Source organism: Bison bison, unplaced genomic scaffold, assembly GCF_000754665.1.
Source record: "Bison bison bison isolate TAMUID 2011002044 unplaced genomic scaffold, Bison_UMD1.0 scf7180017864068, whole genome shotgun sequence".
NCBI classification, from domain to species: Eukaryota; Metazoa; Chordata; class Mammalia; order Artiodactyla; family Bovidae; genus Bison; species Bison bison.
Genome location: NW_011494640.1, coordinates 7699565 through 7715577, shown reverse-complemented (window position 1 = coordinate 7715577; position 16013 = coordinate 7699565). Strand labels below are relative to the sequence as shown.

Sequence of the window (16013 nt, the reverse complement as noted above, 5' to 3'; positions counted from 1 at the left end):
TCCTTTGGTACCTCTGATTTTCTGGAAGAGATCTCTAGTCTTTCCCATTCTGTTGTTTTCCTCTATTTCTTTGCATTGATCGCTGAAGAAGGCTTTCTTATCTCTTCTTGCTATTCTTTGGAACTCTGCATTCAGATGTTTATATCTTTCCTTTTCTCCTTTGCTTTTCGCTTCTCTTCTTTTCACAGCTATTTGTAAGGCCTCCCCAGACAGCCATTTTGCTTTTTTTGCATTTCTTTTCCATGGGGATGGTCTTGATCCCTGTCTCCTGTACAATGTCAGAAACCTCATTCCATAGCTCATCAGGCACTCTATCTATCAGATCTAGGCCCTTAAATCTATTTCTCACTTCCACTGTATAATCGTAAGGGATTTGATTTAGGTCATACCTGAATGGTCTAGTGGTTTTCCCTACTTTCTTCAATTTAAGTCTGAATTTGACAATAAGGAGTTCATGGTCTGAGCCACAGTCAGCTCCTGGTCTTGTTTTGCTGACTGTATAGAGCTTCTCCATCTTTGGCTGTAAAGAATATAATCAATCTGATTTCGGTGTTGACCACCTGGTGATGTCCATGTATAGAGTCTTCTCTTGTGTTGTTGGAACAAGGTGTTTGCTATGACCAGTGCATTTTCTTGGCAAAACTCTATTAGTCTTTGCCCTGCTTCATTCTGTATCCCAAGGCCAAATTTGGACCAACCCCACGCCATGGCTGCATGGGCACAGGAGGGCCTAGAGGAGCTATCCCACGTTGAAGGTCAGGAAGGGCAATGGTGAGGAGATACCCCTCATCTAAGATAAGGAGCATTGGCTGCGCTTTGCTGGAGCAGCCCTGAAGCGATACCCCACGCCCAAGGTAAGAGAAACCCAAGTAAGATGGTAGGTGTTGCAAGAGGGCATCAGAGGGCAAACACACTGAAACCATACTCACAGAAAACTAGTCAATCTAATCACACTAGGACCACAGCCTTGTCTAACTCAATGAAACTAAGCCATGCCCATGGGGCAACCCAAGACGGGTGGGTCATGGTGGAGAGATCTGACAGAATGTGGTCCACTGGAGAAGGGAATGGCAAACCACTTCAGTATTCTTGCCTTGAGAACCCCATGAACAGTATGAAAAGGCAAAATGATAGGATACTGAAAGAGAAACTCCCCAGGTCAGTAGGTGCCCAATATGCTACTGGAGATCAGTGGAGAAATAACTCCAGAAAGAATGAAGGGATGGAGCCAAAGCAAAAACAATACCCAGCTGTGGATGTGACTGGTGATAGAAGCAAGGTCTCATGCTGTAAAGAGCAATATTGCATAGGAACCTGGAATGTCAGGTCCATGAATCAAGGTAAATTGGAAGTGGTCAAACAAGAGATGGCAAGAGTGAATGTCGACATTCTAGGAATCAGCGAACTCAAATGGACTGGAATGGGTGAATTTAACTCACATTCTAGCAATCAGCGAACTCAAATGGACTGGAATGGGTGAATTTAACTCAGATGACCATTATATCTACTACTGCAGGCAGGAATCCCTCAGAAGAAATGGAGTGGCCATGATGGTCAACAAAAGAGTCCGAAATGCAGTATCTGGATGCAATCTCAAAAATGACAGAATGATCTCTGTTTGTTTCCAAGGCAAACCATTCAATATCACAGTAATCCAAGTCTATGCCCCAACCAGTAATGCTGAAGAAGCTGAAGTTGAACGGTTCTATGAAGACCTACAAGAATTGATGCTTTCAAATTGTGGTGCTGAAGAAGACTCTTGAGAGGCCCTTGGACTGCAAGGAGATCAAACCAGTCAATCCTAAAGGAAATCAACCCTGAATATTCACTGGAAGGACTCATGCTGAAGCTGAAGCTACAATACTTTGACCACCTGATGCAGAGAGCCAACTCACTGGAAAAGACTTTGATGCTGGGAAAGATTGAAGGCAAAGGAGAAGAGGGCAGCAGAGGATGAGACTTTTAGATAGTATCACCAATTCACTGGACACGAATTTGAGCAAACTCCAGGAGATAGTGAAGGACAGGGAAGCTTGGCATGCTGCCATCCATGGGGTTGCAGAGTCAGACATAACTTAGTGACTGAACAACAACTGGCTCCTTTAGTTGCCACAGCTATTAATATATATATATATATATACACACACCCACATATTTTATTATATGTTATATATTTTAATGTATATATTTAAATAACAATGTAAACATATTATATATTTTATCAAATTGTATATTTATATGATATATTTATAATATAAAATTGTAATTTATGTATTATACATTTTATATATATATAAAATATATACATGGCCCCCAATTGCTCAGACACAGAAACTGAGCCTCCCCAAAGCTCATGGGCACTCAGCTATAAAAGGCTAAAGCTGAATTCAGGGTTGGGTTTGTTGGTTCCAAGGTTATATCTTCCTTTTCTCTGATGGGTAATGCTTCCTACTTCCATGGCACCATTTCCACCACCTCCTCGTTTCCTTGCCAGCTACCCTGGAAAGCGCTATTGATATGAGCTCTAGGATTCCAACCAAACCACCTGGTTATCACCCAAATCCTCGCTCTCCTCCTGGAGAAACCTGAGGCTACTGGTCTCACAATGATTGGAAGTTTTTGGTCACTATATTTTTATCTTATTGACATGCTACTATTTACTGTCATCATGGCTATGACTATGATAATCAAGTTACTTATGCAATTTCTTGTACAATTTTTACATCTGGAAAATTATTTTTTTAAACCGAAGTACAGTCACTTTAAAATATTGTGTGTTTTAAGTGTACAGCAAAGTGATTCAGTTATATATATATATTTCCTTTTTCAGATTATTTTGCATTATAGATTATTAGAAGATACTGAATATAGCTCCCTGTGGTATACAGTAAATCCCTATTGCTTATCTATTTTATGTATAGTAGTTTTTATCTGTTAATCCCATACTCCTAGTTTGTCCCTCCCTACTTGCCTTTCTCCTTTGGTGACCAGAAGCTTGTTTTCTATGTCTGAGTCTGTTTCTATTTTGTATACACATTCATTTGTATAAAGTTTTGGATTCCACATGCAAGTGGTATCATGTAGCATGTTTTAGTCTGACTTATTTCACCAAGCATAATACTGTCCATTCATGTTGCTGCAGATGGTAGTATTTCTATGGGTAATATTCCATTGCACATATGCACACCACATCTTCTTAATTCAATTGTCTGTTGATGGGTACTTGGGCTGCTACCATGTCTTAGCTATTATAAAGAGTGCCACTCTAAACACTGGGATGCATGTGTCATTTTGAATTAGTATTTTTATTTTCTCTGGATTATATACCCAGGAATGAAATTGCTGGATCATACGGTAATTCTATTTTTAGTTTTAAAGGATTCTCCATATTGTTTTCCTCAGTGGCTGCCAATTATTTCAATTTTTTTCTGAAAATTTTATGAAGTAGATAAAGGAGGTGGTATTGTCCTTGTTTTATATGTAATGAAACCAAGGGCCAGAGACAAGATTTGCACTGGTTTTCATGTTTAACCAACATCGAAACCTGGACTTGGACTCAGTTTTTCTAATTACAAGGTCAATAATCTTTCCTTTCATACTGTGTTGAGACTGCTTGGCTATATCCTCAGAATTCCAATTCCAATTTATTTTAGAACTGTGTCTTTCAGATGGTCAGTGTCAAAAAATTCTAGTGGGTTGTCAATAGAATTAAAAAAAATGTTTCATAAAAAACACTAAGTATCAAAGTGCACTGCAGAGTATGCCTGTTTCTTCCAAAACTTTAGTTTGGATTATCAGTTCATCAATACAGTTGATCCTTGAACCACAGGGGGTTAGGGATGCCATCTTTTCACACAGTTGAAAATCAGAGTAGAAGTTATAGTTGGCTTTCTGTGGTCCACTGTTCTACTCTATTCACGATTCTTGATCCATGGATACAACCGAACAGACTGTATTCTACTGTAGTACTTACCACTGAAAAAAGTCTATGACCAAGCACACCTATGCAGCACAAAACCATGTTGTTCAAGGGTTAACTTTATGACCAGGACTTTACATTACATTACTGAATATAGCCACTTGGTTAGATGTTGCACAGGAAAGAAGAGAACTAAATATCTAATCACATCCCTCATAATAAACTCACCTGTCTATGTCATCATAGAACACCTGTTCTGTCTGGGATGCCCACAGACTTCATGGCAATGCACCATCCTGAAAAAGCTGTTCTCTTGCTACTTTATCCATTTATCATTCCATTTGGACTCCACACAAAATTCTCCTCCTCCTAAAGAGTATTTTAAACTTCCCTTTGCTTCAGTGAATCTAACCTGAGGATATGAATCACATTGATTTTCTGAGTTGGCAGTTTTGAAAGAATATGCTTATCTTTCCCATTTCTGTGTTTTCCAAATATGACAACCCTTTCAAAAGTTGTTCCTGTGGCAGCAATTCTCACATATTACTTCCATGCTCCATCACCATTTTTAAAAAGGTATAAAAACACTGCAGCAGGCAATAGGATGAAAGAGGGGGAAAAAAGGAAAAAAAAAGATGGTCTCCAAACAAAATTCAGCCTATCAGGCTACCATGACTTGAAATCTACAATGAAGATGCTGCAAGTAACAAGGGAGGCTGAATGAATCAACAGAGATTTGGAGCCTGCGATACCCTGGAGTGCTCCTAGGAGGGTGAGCTCCTGCTGACAGGTGAGCTGAGCACTGAACTTTAGCCTCTGGTCACTGCTGAGCCACGGTGGCCCCTGGCAGGTGGCAGTCTCCTGGCTCAGCCTGCCCCACAGACCAGATCTAGTTGTGCCATCTGTACACACAGGCAGCATATCACACAGGCCCTGGGCGTACACTGCCACGTGCACCACTGGGGTGACCAGCCAGCCCTTGGGCTCTTGAACAAGCCCCCAAACCACCACCACCTTTTCGACTGGAAGTGACTCTCCTAAACTACTCTGGGACCTACATGTTCTTTTCTCTTTTTGCTGGCAGGCAGATAATGATTATTTTTCATTAAAATCCACAGCCATCTCACCAGGGTCCCTTCATATTCTACTCTTAAGTCTCCAGCATCTCTCAGTCGCTCATGTGGATCTAGGTCTCAGTTCAGTCAGTTCAGCTGATCAGTTGTGTCCGACTCTGTGACCCCATGAATTGCAGCATGCCAGGCCTCCCTGTCCATCACCAACTCCCAGAGTTCACTCAAACTTCACAACCAAGATAATCACGATGGTATGATCACTCACCTAGAGCCAGACATCCTGGACTGTGAAGTCAAGTGGGCCTTAGAAAGCATCACTATGAACAAAGCTAGTGGAGGTGATGGAATTCCAGTGGAGCTATTTCAAATCCTGAAGGATGATGCTGTGAAAGTGCTGCACTCAATATGCCAGCACATTTGGAAAACTCAGCAGTGGCCACAGGACTGGAAAAGGTCAGTTTTCATTCCAATCCCAAAGAAAGACAATGCCAAAGAATGCTCAAACTACCGCACAATTGCACTCATCTCACATGCTAGTAAAGTAATGCTCAAAATTCTCCAAGCCAGGCTTCAGCAATACGTGAACCGTGAACTTCCAGATGCTTTAGAAAAGGCCGAGGAACCAGAGATCAAATTGCCAACATCTGCTGGATCATGGAAAAAGCAAGAGAGTTCCAGAAAAACATCTATTTCTGCTTTATTGACTATGCCAAAGCCTTTGACTGTGTGGATCACAATAAACTGTGGAAAATTCTGAAAGAGATGGGAACACCAGACCACCTGACCTGCCTCTTGAGAAACCTGTATGCAGGTCAGGAGGCAACAGTTAGAACTGGACATGGATCTAGGTCTCGAAGGTCCCATATTTTTACTGCTGCTTCCCTTTCTCAGGGTATGTGGGGGCGGTAACCTTCTTAACATAATCTCTTTACTGGCATGTCTTATCTGACTTCACTTTGAGGTGCTCATAAGTTTTTATTTATTTCCTGAAGAAAAAAAAAATGAAGATTTACTTGTCTTTCAACTATGAACAGTTGGGCTGGGTGTTTCCATCTGCCTCGGAAAAATTTCTTTCTATGCAATCTCTTGCATGTTTTTAGTGTCTTGGTATAGAGTTCAGTTTTTCCTCTTCTCTTTTATTCCAAGAATTGCTGTGTTATTGACTTTTTCCATTTCTACTGTTATTTAACCAAATCCTTAAATCTTTCTAACTGCTTTCAAGCAAACATTCTTTTTCATATGAATGTGCATAGCTTTAGTAATAATCTTAGGTATTTCCTGGATTTTATAATATCATCTCTGAAACTCTCAATTTTCTTACATGGACTGCAAAAGAAGTTCATTTGTCATTATAATTCTACAATGTGGGGAAAATGAAACTTTTTTAAATGGAAAGCAAACAAAAAAATTGACTCCTTTTCAAGGAGTTGCAAGGTTAACCCAGAACTCACATTTCTTGGTTCTTAAAGTCCAGACCCTCCACTTTGCTGTATGTACTTCAGTTAGTCTTCACTTGTAGACTCATTGTGTGGAACAAACCTTTTCCACATTTGTTCACACAAAAATTTTTCATGTATTATTCCTATATGCCACAGGGAAACATATTGGGCCTATGACAACTTCATCTAAATTTTAGGCATGGGCAGTGTCCTATTTCCTAATCCAAAGGCTGTGTATATGCATAAAAACTCTTATGACCATAGGTATTTCTAAATATATATTTTCATTTGCATAGGAAGACAGCTATTAAAAAGCAAGAACTGGGCTTTCTGGTTCTTTGAGGTCTGGGTAGATTTCCTAGCTAAAAATCTTAGTTGATTAGATTCCTCCACCCACTCCCAGAAGATGGAATTCTGCTCAGAGCCAGTTTTCAGAGCTGTGGGGCTCCCTGAGGCAGGGGTCTAGGTGACCTGATCAAAGACCTACAAATCTGGTTTTGCAGAAGTTTCCCAGAACATTTATCTAGAGTACAAGGGATGGGTCAGCACCAAGCAATCATTTTATCATATCCTCTTCCATGCTTGTTTAGAAGATGCTGCCAGAACTAGCTGAGATGCTGGTAATTTAGAGGGAAACTATCTAGAAGCCCCAGTCTCTACCCCATTCCCATCCACCCCTCCTTACTAATTGTTCCATTCACCTTTGAGAGGGTGCTTGACAAGACAACCAGCATCTGAGAAGGGGACTGGCCTAATTTTCACATTATTCTCCAGAATCTCACACCTATCTCAAACAACACAGCATGAGACTGGTAATTCAAAGGGATCATGCATCACACAGCCTCTAAATTCCAAAGGGGCTGGGCAGCTGGGAAGTAGATGACATTTGCAAATGGCTTCACTCCCCAACGGAGAAGGCAATGGCACCCCACTCCAGTACTTTTGCCTGGAAAATCCCAGGGACAGAGGAGCCTGATAGGCTGCAGTCCATGGGGTCGCTAAGAGTCGGGCACGACTGAGCGACTTCACTTTTACTTCACTCCCCAAGGCCCAAAGCCTTTGTGAAAATAGAGTTAGGGCCAATATTTGTTACATTTTCCAAAAAACTCAAGCTCCCCTTTTAGATTTTTCAACCCTGCCACACCAAGCCCCTCACCAGACAGACGCAAACCAAAAATTTAATCACTGAAAAGTGAAACATCTGCGTTTTGCTGATAGAGTATAACAACTAATTATGCCTTTTAATCTATTTACTACTAAAACAGAAGAGAATATAATTTTGAGTAAAACATCCAAATCCAAGTCTGCTTAAGCAAGGCAAGCTGATGCTGGAGGAAGGCCTGGGGAAATGACTCCAGGGAATTGCTTAAGTACTATTGCTCTGTTGCAAAATCAAGGTTGGAGAGTGGTTTCACCAGTTTCTACTGAGAGACTGACTGCATTTTAGCTGTGACTTCATCTTATTTAAAATGCATTAATACTTATCACTACTTCATTCCATACAGAAAAACTAATTTCACATAACAGACTCTAGTACCAGAGAGTACCATTTAGAAGAAAACAGATCTTTATGACCAGGGCTGGTAAATATTTCATTGCAATGACAACAAGGACTAAACTTAAAACAAAAAGAAAGATAAATGGAATTTCATTAAAAAACCATATTTGCTCTTTAAGAGATACCATTTAGAAACCAGAAAGGAAAATCACAGAAAATGCTTCATAACCACTAGAAGGTCTGAATACAAAAACACTAGCTTACCAAATGTTCACAAAGATTTAGTGCAACTGGGTTGAGACAGTTGCTTGGGACAAAGTGAAATGGTACCAATTCTTTGGAAAACCTTTTGGCAATCTATATAAGAAAGTTCATGTGATTCATAATAGTAAAAAAAAAAAAAAGGGAAGCAACTGAAATGTCCATTAAAAGGTGAATGAATAAACAATACTGTATATTTAAGCAACTAATACTGATTTTAATCAGCAATAGAAAAGAATGATTTGCAAAAATTTGGGTGAATATGGAAAACATTATGCTGTTCTAAAGAACCAAGACTCAAAGCCATACAGTTTCATTAATACATATAAAGCCCTAAGACAAGCACTACTAATCTGTAGTGATAGAAATTAGGTCAGTAGTTGCATGGGGTAGGAGATGGGGGTGGGGACTAACTGCAGTAGAACAAGGGAACTTTCTGGAGTGATGAAAAAGCTCTACATCTTTTTTTTTTTCCTTTCTTTTAAAAAAATTATTATTTTTTTTTTTACTGTAGTGGTGATTATAAACTTAGATTTGTCAGAATCTATTTGCACTTGATGTATATTATACGCCTCAATAAAGGTAATTTTTAAAAAAGGAGTGAATCATTAATACATGGACTAAAACAAGTAAATCTCAAATATTATGCTGCCTAAAAAGAATCCAGACACACAAAAACATCCTTATATGATACACCACTGATTAAAATTAGGAGGGGCAGGACGTGGCAACTGTCTGTAAAGGCACAAGAGAGAACTTTCTGGGGATAATGAAATATCCTAAGTTCTGGTATGCTAGTGTTACATACATGTATGCAATTATAGACACTCAAGCTAAAAATCTATACTTTGTATATTGCATGTACATTATACTTCAATTAACAGAAACATATCCCTTACCTTCCACCACCCCTTCACCCCCCATCAGAGCATTTTACTGTGTATGACTCTCCAAAGCCCTGGAACTTTCCTACTGCTGCAACTACTAAGGTTTTCCCAAATTCTACATTGGAGCAGGCCCTCAATTTAATCTGAAAATACAACAGCATCTTTGAAATTGGGTCTGTCCTAGAATATTAGAATGGAAACAGGGCTCATAAATCAAACTCAGGACAGGCCAACAAACTTTGCAAGTCTGACCACATATAACACCCTAAAAAATAATACAGATAGAGTCAGAATTACCTGTTCCTTCTGTGCCCTGAACTTATTTCTTCCTAGAACCTAGTCCAATTTCCTGCCTTCAGATCCAACTTTGGCTCCCTCCTGCCAGCAGCCGCTGTGAGTCCCTATCACAATGTCCCTTCCTTTCATTGGAGTCTCAAGTCCTCCTCCTTCAGAACTGAGTTGTCAGGAGCAATGGCTTTATATGCACCAAACCACACCTCCTTCTAATGCTTTCGTATCTTGGAACCCACCCTCTTCCGAAGCCACCCTCTTTGGAATGCTGTTGAATAAGATCGAGATTCAGATTTTTCTAAAACACAGATGATTGAAAGTGAAAGTTACTTGCACAGCTGTATCTGACTCTTTGTGACCCCATGAACTGTATGTAGCCTGCCAGCTCCTCTGTCCATGAAATTCCCTAGGCAAGAATACTGGCGTGGGTTGCTATTCCCTTCTGCAACAGATGATTAGGGAGGTAAACATATCAAAATACTTTCTTCTGAGTAATATTACTGAAGTAATCTAGTTTCTCCAGAATTTTGTCGAAGTGACTTAGAATCGCAGGAAACTATGAAGTAGCCGTATTACCCATCAGCCACTCATAATCCTTCAGGTATCTCCCTCCTCCCAAACAAATCAAACCCAAAACCATGGACTCCTCACTGAAATGAAGCATCCACACTTCAAAAAGTAATTAGGTCCAGATATTCAATATGCTTCCCAGGTGGCTCAGATGGTAAAGAATCCTCTTGTCAATGCAGGAGACTCAGGTCCCATTCCTGGGTCGGGAAGATCCCCTGGAAAAGGAAACGGCAACCCACTCCAGTATTCTTGCCTTGGAAATCCCACGGACAAAGGAGCCTGGCAGATTACGGTCCATGGGGTCCCAAAGAATTGGACACGACTTAGCGACTGAACAACAACAATAAGATTCAATATTCAGGCTGAGGTAGTTCTGCTTTTGGTCAAAACCATAGCAAGAGTAGATACAAGTGACCTTTAAAATACATGCTTCAGGCGTGCGGTTGGGAACGCAGAGCGGATGGAGTCTATTCAACGGGGTTCCGGACCGGGCTATGGAGCAGGTAAATGAGCTCAAAGAGAAGGGCAACAAGGCCCTGAGTGCCGGCAACACTGACGATGCGCTGCAGTGCTACTCTGAAGCCATTAAGTTAGACCCCCAGAACCACGTGCTCTACAGCAATCGCTCCGCGGCCTATGCCAAGAAGGGAGACTACCAGAAGGCTTACGAGGACAGCTGCAAGACCGTTGACCTGAAGCCTGACTGGGGCAAGGGCTATTCACGAAAAGCAGCGGCTCTTGAATTCTTAAACCGATTTGAAGAAGCCAAGCAAACCTATGAGGAGGGTTTAAAACATGAAGCAAACAATCCTCAGCTCAAAGAAGGTTTACAGAATATGGAGGCCCGGCTGGCAGAAAGGAAATTCATGAACCCTTTCAACATGCCTAATCTGTACCAGAAGTTGGAGAGTGATCCCAGGACCAAGACTCTGCTCGCAGATCCTACCTACCGGGAACTGATCGAGCAGCTGCGGAACAAGCCGTCCGACCTGGGCACGAAACTGCAAGATCCCCGGATCATGACTACTCTTAGCGTCCTGCTCGGAGTTGATCTGGGCAGTATGGATGAAGAGGAGGAAGATGCAACACCTCCACCACCACCTCCTCCCAAAAAGGAGACAAAACCAGAGCCAATGGAAGAAGATCTTCAGAGAATAAGAAGCAGGCGCTGAGAGAAAAAGAGCTGGGGAGTGAAGCCTTCAAGAAGAAGGACTTTGACACGGCCTTGAAGCACTACGACAAAGCCAAAGACCTGGATCCCACCAACATGACGTACATAACCAACCAAGCAGCCGTGTACTTCGAAAAGGGTGACTATGGTCAATGCCGGGAGCTTTGTGAGAAGGCCATTGAAGTGGGGCGAGAAAACCGAGAAGACTACCGACAGATTGCCAAAGCTTATGCACGAATTGGCAACTCTTACTTCAAAGAAGAAAAGTACAAGGATGCCATCCATTTCTATAACAAGTCTCTGGCAGAGCACCGAACCCCAGATGTGCTCAAGAAATGCCAGCAGGCAGAGAAAATCTTGAAGGAGCAAGAGCGGCTGGCCTACATAAACCCTGACCTGGCCTTGGAGGAGAAGAACAAAGGCAATGAGTGTTTTCAGAAAGGGGACTACCCCCAGGCCATGAAGCACTACACGGAAGCCATCAAACGGAACCCCAAAGACGCCAAGCTGTACAGCAACCGAGCTGCCTGCTACACCAAGCTCCTGGAGTTCCAGCTGGCGCTCAAGGACTGTGAGGAGTGCATCCAGCTGGAGCCAACCTTCATCAAGGGTTATACCCGGAAAGCAGCTGCCCTGGAGGCGATGAAGGACTACACGAAAGCCATGGATGTCTACCAGAAAGCACTCGACCTGGACTCTAACTGCAAGGAGGCCGCAGATGGTTACCAGCGCTGCATGATGGCCCAGTATAACCGACACGACAGCCCCGAGGATGTGAAGCGGCGGGCCATGGCTGACCCGGAGGTGCAGCAAATAATGAGTGACCCGGCCATGCGGCTCATCCTGGAACAGATGCAGAAGGACCCCCAGGCGCTCAGCGAACACTTAAAGAACCCTGTAATAGCACAGAAGATCCAGAAGCTGATGGATGTGGGTCTGATAGCCATCCGGTGATGACTTGCGCATCATCCCCTTCCCTTCGCCCTCATGTGGAAAGAGGAGCTGGGACCACGGCACGCAGCATGGAGCAGAAGGAAGAGAAGGGGCGACAAGCGAACAGCGTATCTATATATTTATACAGACCTACATGGAAGATTCAGAGACTTACACTCGCGCATTCGTGCAGCTGCTGCCTCTGGGCCCTCCCAGCACACGCATGGTCCTTCCCCTGCCCCCCAGTCGCTGTCTCGGCTGCTCTCCCATAGTTGGTTATTTTTTATTTGGGGCAGTGGGCTTGTATGGGGAGGGGAGGGTGTTCTTCCCAACCTCAGGTCCCAACTGTCTTCATTCACATTGTTAACTCCACGTCCTCTTCTCCAATAAAACAAGCCAGTCAGGCGTGGTTATAAAAAAATAAAATAAAATAAAATAAAATAAAATACATGCTTCAAGTCTTATTTTATCATATTTGGCATCACTTTTTTTTTTTAATTTGCACAAAACATTTGTTGATAAATTGATCATCCCCTCTCAGATTGTTTATTCTCTGTGTGTCTATGGTTAGATAAATCTGGTGTCTGATGTAGCTGGATGGATATTCCTATTTAACCATTCCTATTTAAACTGGTGGAAGACTTTGATAGAAGTCAACCATCACATCCTGTCACTGAAATGCAGTGTGGTAACTAGTCAAAAATACAGAGTGGGTGGAAGTGGAGGGGAAAGTGGTGTTTCAAGGAAAACCTAGGCATTGTTTGAGCTATTTTACAACTCTGTAGTAACTCGGGCTTCCCTGATGGCTCAGGGGTTTAAGAATCCACCTGCCAATGCAGGAGACATGGGTTCTTTCCCTGGGTTGGGGAGATCCCCTGGAGAAGGAAAAGGCAACCCACTCCAGGATTTCTGCCTGAGAAATCTCATGGACAGAGTAGCCTGGTGGGCTACAGTCCATGGGGTCACCAAGAGTCAGACATGACTGAGCGACTGAGCCCTGAATTGTAATAACTCACAGGCAATGTGAAAGAACTCTTGTCTGTAGACATGAAAATGAGTTCTATCCAAGGAAGACATAGCCTTTTGCCCCTCTCTTCCATGGAAAACCAGTTTTACCTCCATTTCAACATTCCTGACCTATAAATGTACCAATTTCAGGGATTCTTCTTTGATCTGGTTCTAACAGCTTTAAGTGGAGTGGAGTTGCTCAGTCGTGTCTGACTCTTTGTGACCCCATGGACTGTAGCCTACCAGGCTCCTCTGTCCATGGGATTTTCCAGGCAATAGTACTGGAGTGGGGTGCCATTTCTTTCTCCAGGGGACCTTTCCGACCCAGGGATTGAATCCGGGTCCCAGTTTCCTTATTAATGAGTTAATAAAATCTTTATTGCATGCATTTATTTTATATCTGTATGAGTCATGACTATTTGTTTCTGAAAATTATCTTTTAATACTTGTTAAGTATTTGCTGTGCCTTGGCCCTATGCACATAACCTCTAATTTACTCTTCTGAATTTAAATGATATGGGACTAGTTGTTAAAACTACCAAATCAGCTTTAATATTTTGACATCTCACTACAGACTGCCCAGCCTTAAGCTCGTTTATTTAATCCCCCCTCCCCAACCCCCGCCCCTCTGCCTAGGTTTGGGTTTGCTGTGATCAGTATGGTCCTGTGGAAAGAGACTTTGGAGTCTGAAGCCCATGTTCCTCCTTGCCCCACCCTTGTTTGTAGCAAGTAACCTACCTTTCCGAGCCACCTCTTAAAATGTAGATAATCACATCTACTGCATTAGGTTGCCTCAGGAGCTGCTCCATCTGGTTCTCGGCCCCTATGAGGGAATCAGTCCACCTCCCTTCACGTTGCCCTCATACAGGCAGGCATTGCAAATCCAACCAGAATGAACACAGCTGGGCCTGCATAGTTCAGAGACAGTAATTTCCAGAAACACACACAGTAGTTCATTTCACCTAAACTGCTAAGGTTGTATACGTGTCTCTGAGTGTGTGCACGCTTGGTTGCTCTGTTGTGTCTGACTCTCTGTGGCCCCATGGACTGTAGCCCACCATGCTCCTCTGTCCATGGGATTTTCCAGGCAAGAATACTGGAGTGGGTTGCCATTTCCTACTCCAGCAGATTGCCATTTCCTACTCCGGGATGGAACCCATTATCTCTTTTGTCTCCCACTAGCTTCCTTGGTGACTTAGACAGTAAAGAATCCACCTGCAATGTAGGAGACCTGGGTTTAATACCTGGGTTGGGAAGATGACCTGAAGGAGGACATGGCAATCCACTCCAGTATTCTTGTCTGGAGAATCCCCATGGACAGAGGAACCTGGCGGGCTGCAGTTCATGGGGTCACAAAGAGTGGGACATGACTGAGAGACTAAGCACAGCGCCACCTGGGAAGAGAGCCAAATCAATTCACCTTTAAATATTTACGCTTGAATTGCATTTACCATTACCCAAACTTGAGACACCACTGTTGGCCGATAACCAATAATGACTGAAATAAACTAGTATTTTTGTCCATTTCAGCTACCACTAAGATAGTCTGAAGAAAAACATACCAGCATACTTCCCAGCTACCATGGGTTCAGTTCCAGACCACCCCAATAAAGCAAATATTGCAATAAGGAGAGTCACTGGAGCTTTTTCCTTTCCCAGGACATGTAAAAATTTATGTTTACACTATATTGTAGCCTATTAAGCATGCAATAGCATTATGTCTAAAAAAACCCATGTTCATACCTTGATTTAAAAATACTTCAGTAAGAAAAATGTTAACCATCATGTGAGCCTTCAGCAAATAGTGGGAGTAACAGCAAAACTCACAGACCACCGTAACAAATACAATAATAATTTAAAGTCAGAAATACTGCAAAAATTACCAAAAGGGACAGACACAGAAGGGAGCAAATGCTGCTGGAACTATTGTGCGGATAGACTTGCTCGCAGAGGTGAGGTTGCCCAAACCTTCAGTTTGTATATAAAACTCAATAAAGGGAAGTATGTCTGTATCTGGAAGTTATGTTTACGGCTCTTTAAAATATATATCTTAATGAAATACATCTTCTACCTCAGGAGACTCTGATGTCTGCAGACGGAAAACTCTTCTGTGTATTTTTATAAATATTATTTCCATTACCCTTGAAAAATTTTAAGCACTCCACAAGCTCAAAGTTTTTGCATATTTACCGCGGCAACAAGGTCTTGATGAGTCATTGTTATACACGTTATTTGATGAATGGTATCCTTTCCAGAGTATCATTGTAAGGTACACGTTGCGTTATTTGTTAACTTCAATCACAGTCGTCTCAACAGGATCCCAGATCTCCTAACTTCAAAGTTTCCGTTCTTTCCCTCACTAGGACCTCTTCGACATTCTTGGATGAGGATTCAGAATTGTGCTTTAAGATTTCTTTACAGTTAAAAATCTGTGACCATGGATGTAACCATGGGGACTGCTGGCCCTGTATCAGAATTCTGGTTTTATGTAATCTGTTTTTTCCAGATGGTTGAGAGTAACAATTGTAGCCAAATCTACTTGCGCGCGTCTCAGCACTGTGTTTAGCAGGGCTGAGGATCCCAGGGGAGCCGCAGCAGGAAGGAGCTGGCATTCCGCCAAGGGCTGGGGGTGGGGGGCGGGGGTGGCGTGTAACCCAGGCCAGTCTGAACCCGCCCGCGGCAGCGCAGGTGCCCGCCCCCTCACGCTCCCAACGGTGGGGGAGGGGAGACAAGGCTGCCGAAGGATGAAGGTATCTGTTTCATCAATTAATTTACCTCCCAGAGACATCCTTACCTACAGCAGGGGATTTCTGCTCACCAACTCGCTCACAGCCTGGGTTATCAAGTTCGGGGGACCAGCAACCTCGCCAGTCCGGTCCAGTGAACCAGGATCTAAAGGTAGCGCGGGGCCGTGGGCGAGGCGGGGTGGTGGGCGGGGCCGGGACCGGGCTGGAGCGGGGCCA

General features: G+C 42.8%; 1 protein-coding gene and 1 pseudogene across 3 annotated transcripts in view; one reads left to right on the top strand and one right to left on the bottom strand.

Moving 5' to 3' along the window:
- Nucleotides 1-15965, bottom strand: part of LOC104986445 (thiamine transporter 2-like) — a 33710-nt gene extending 17745 nt beyond the window's left edge. Inside the window, exon 1 of one of the 2 annotated variants that reach the window (XM_010837028.1) lies at nt 15845-15965. The gene's annotated coding sequence lies outside the window, so the exon portion shown is untranslated. Of the gene's footprint in view, nt 1-9374; nt 9578-15844 lie in introns of those variants that run through there. The other variant, XM_010837029.1, reaches the window with a different exon arrangement.
- Nucleotides 10395-12463, top strand: LOC104986446 (annotated as a pseudogene). Its single transcript, XR_825041.1, has one exon. The product of XR_825041.1 is annotated as a stress-induced-phosphoprotein 1 pseudogene (transcript).
- Nucleotides 15966-16013: the final 48 nt, after the last annotated feature.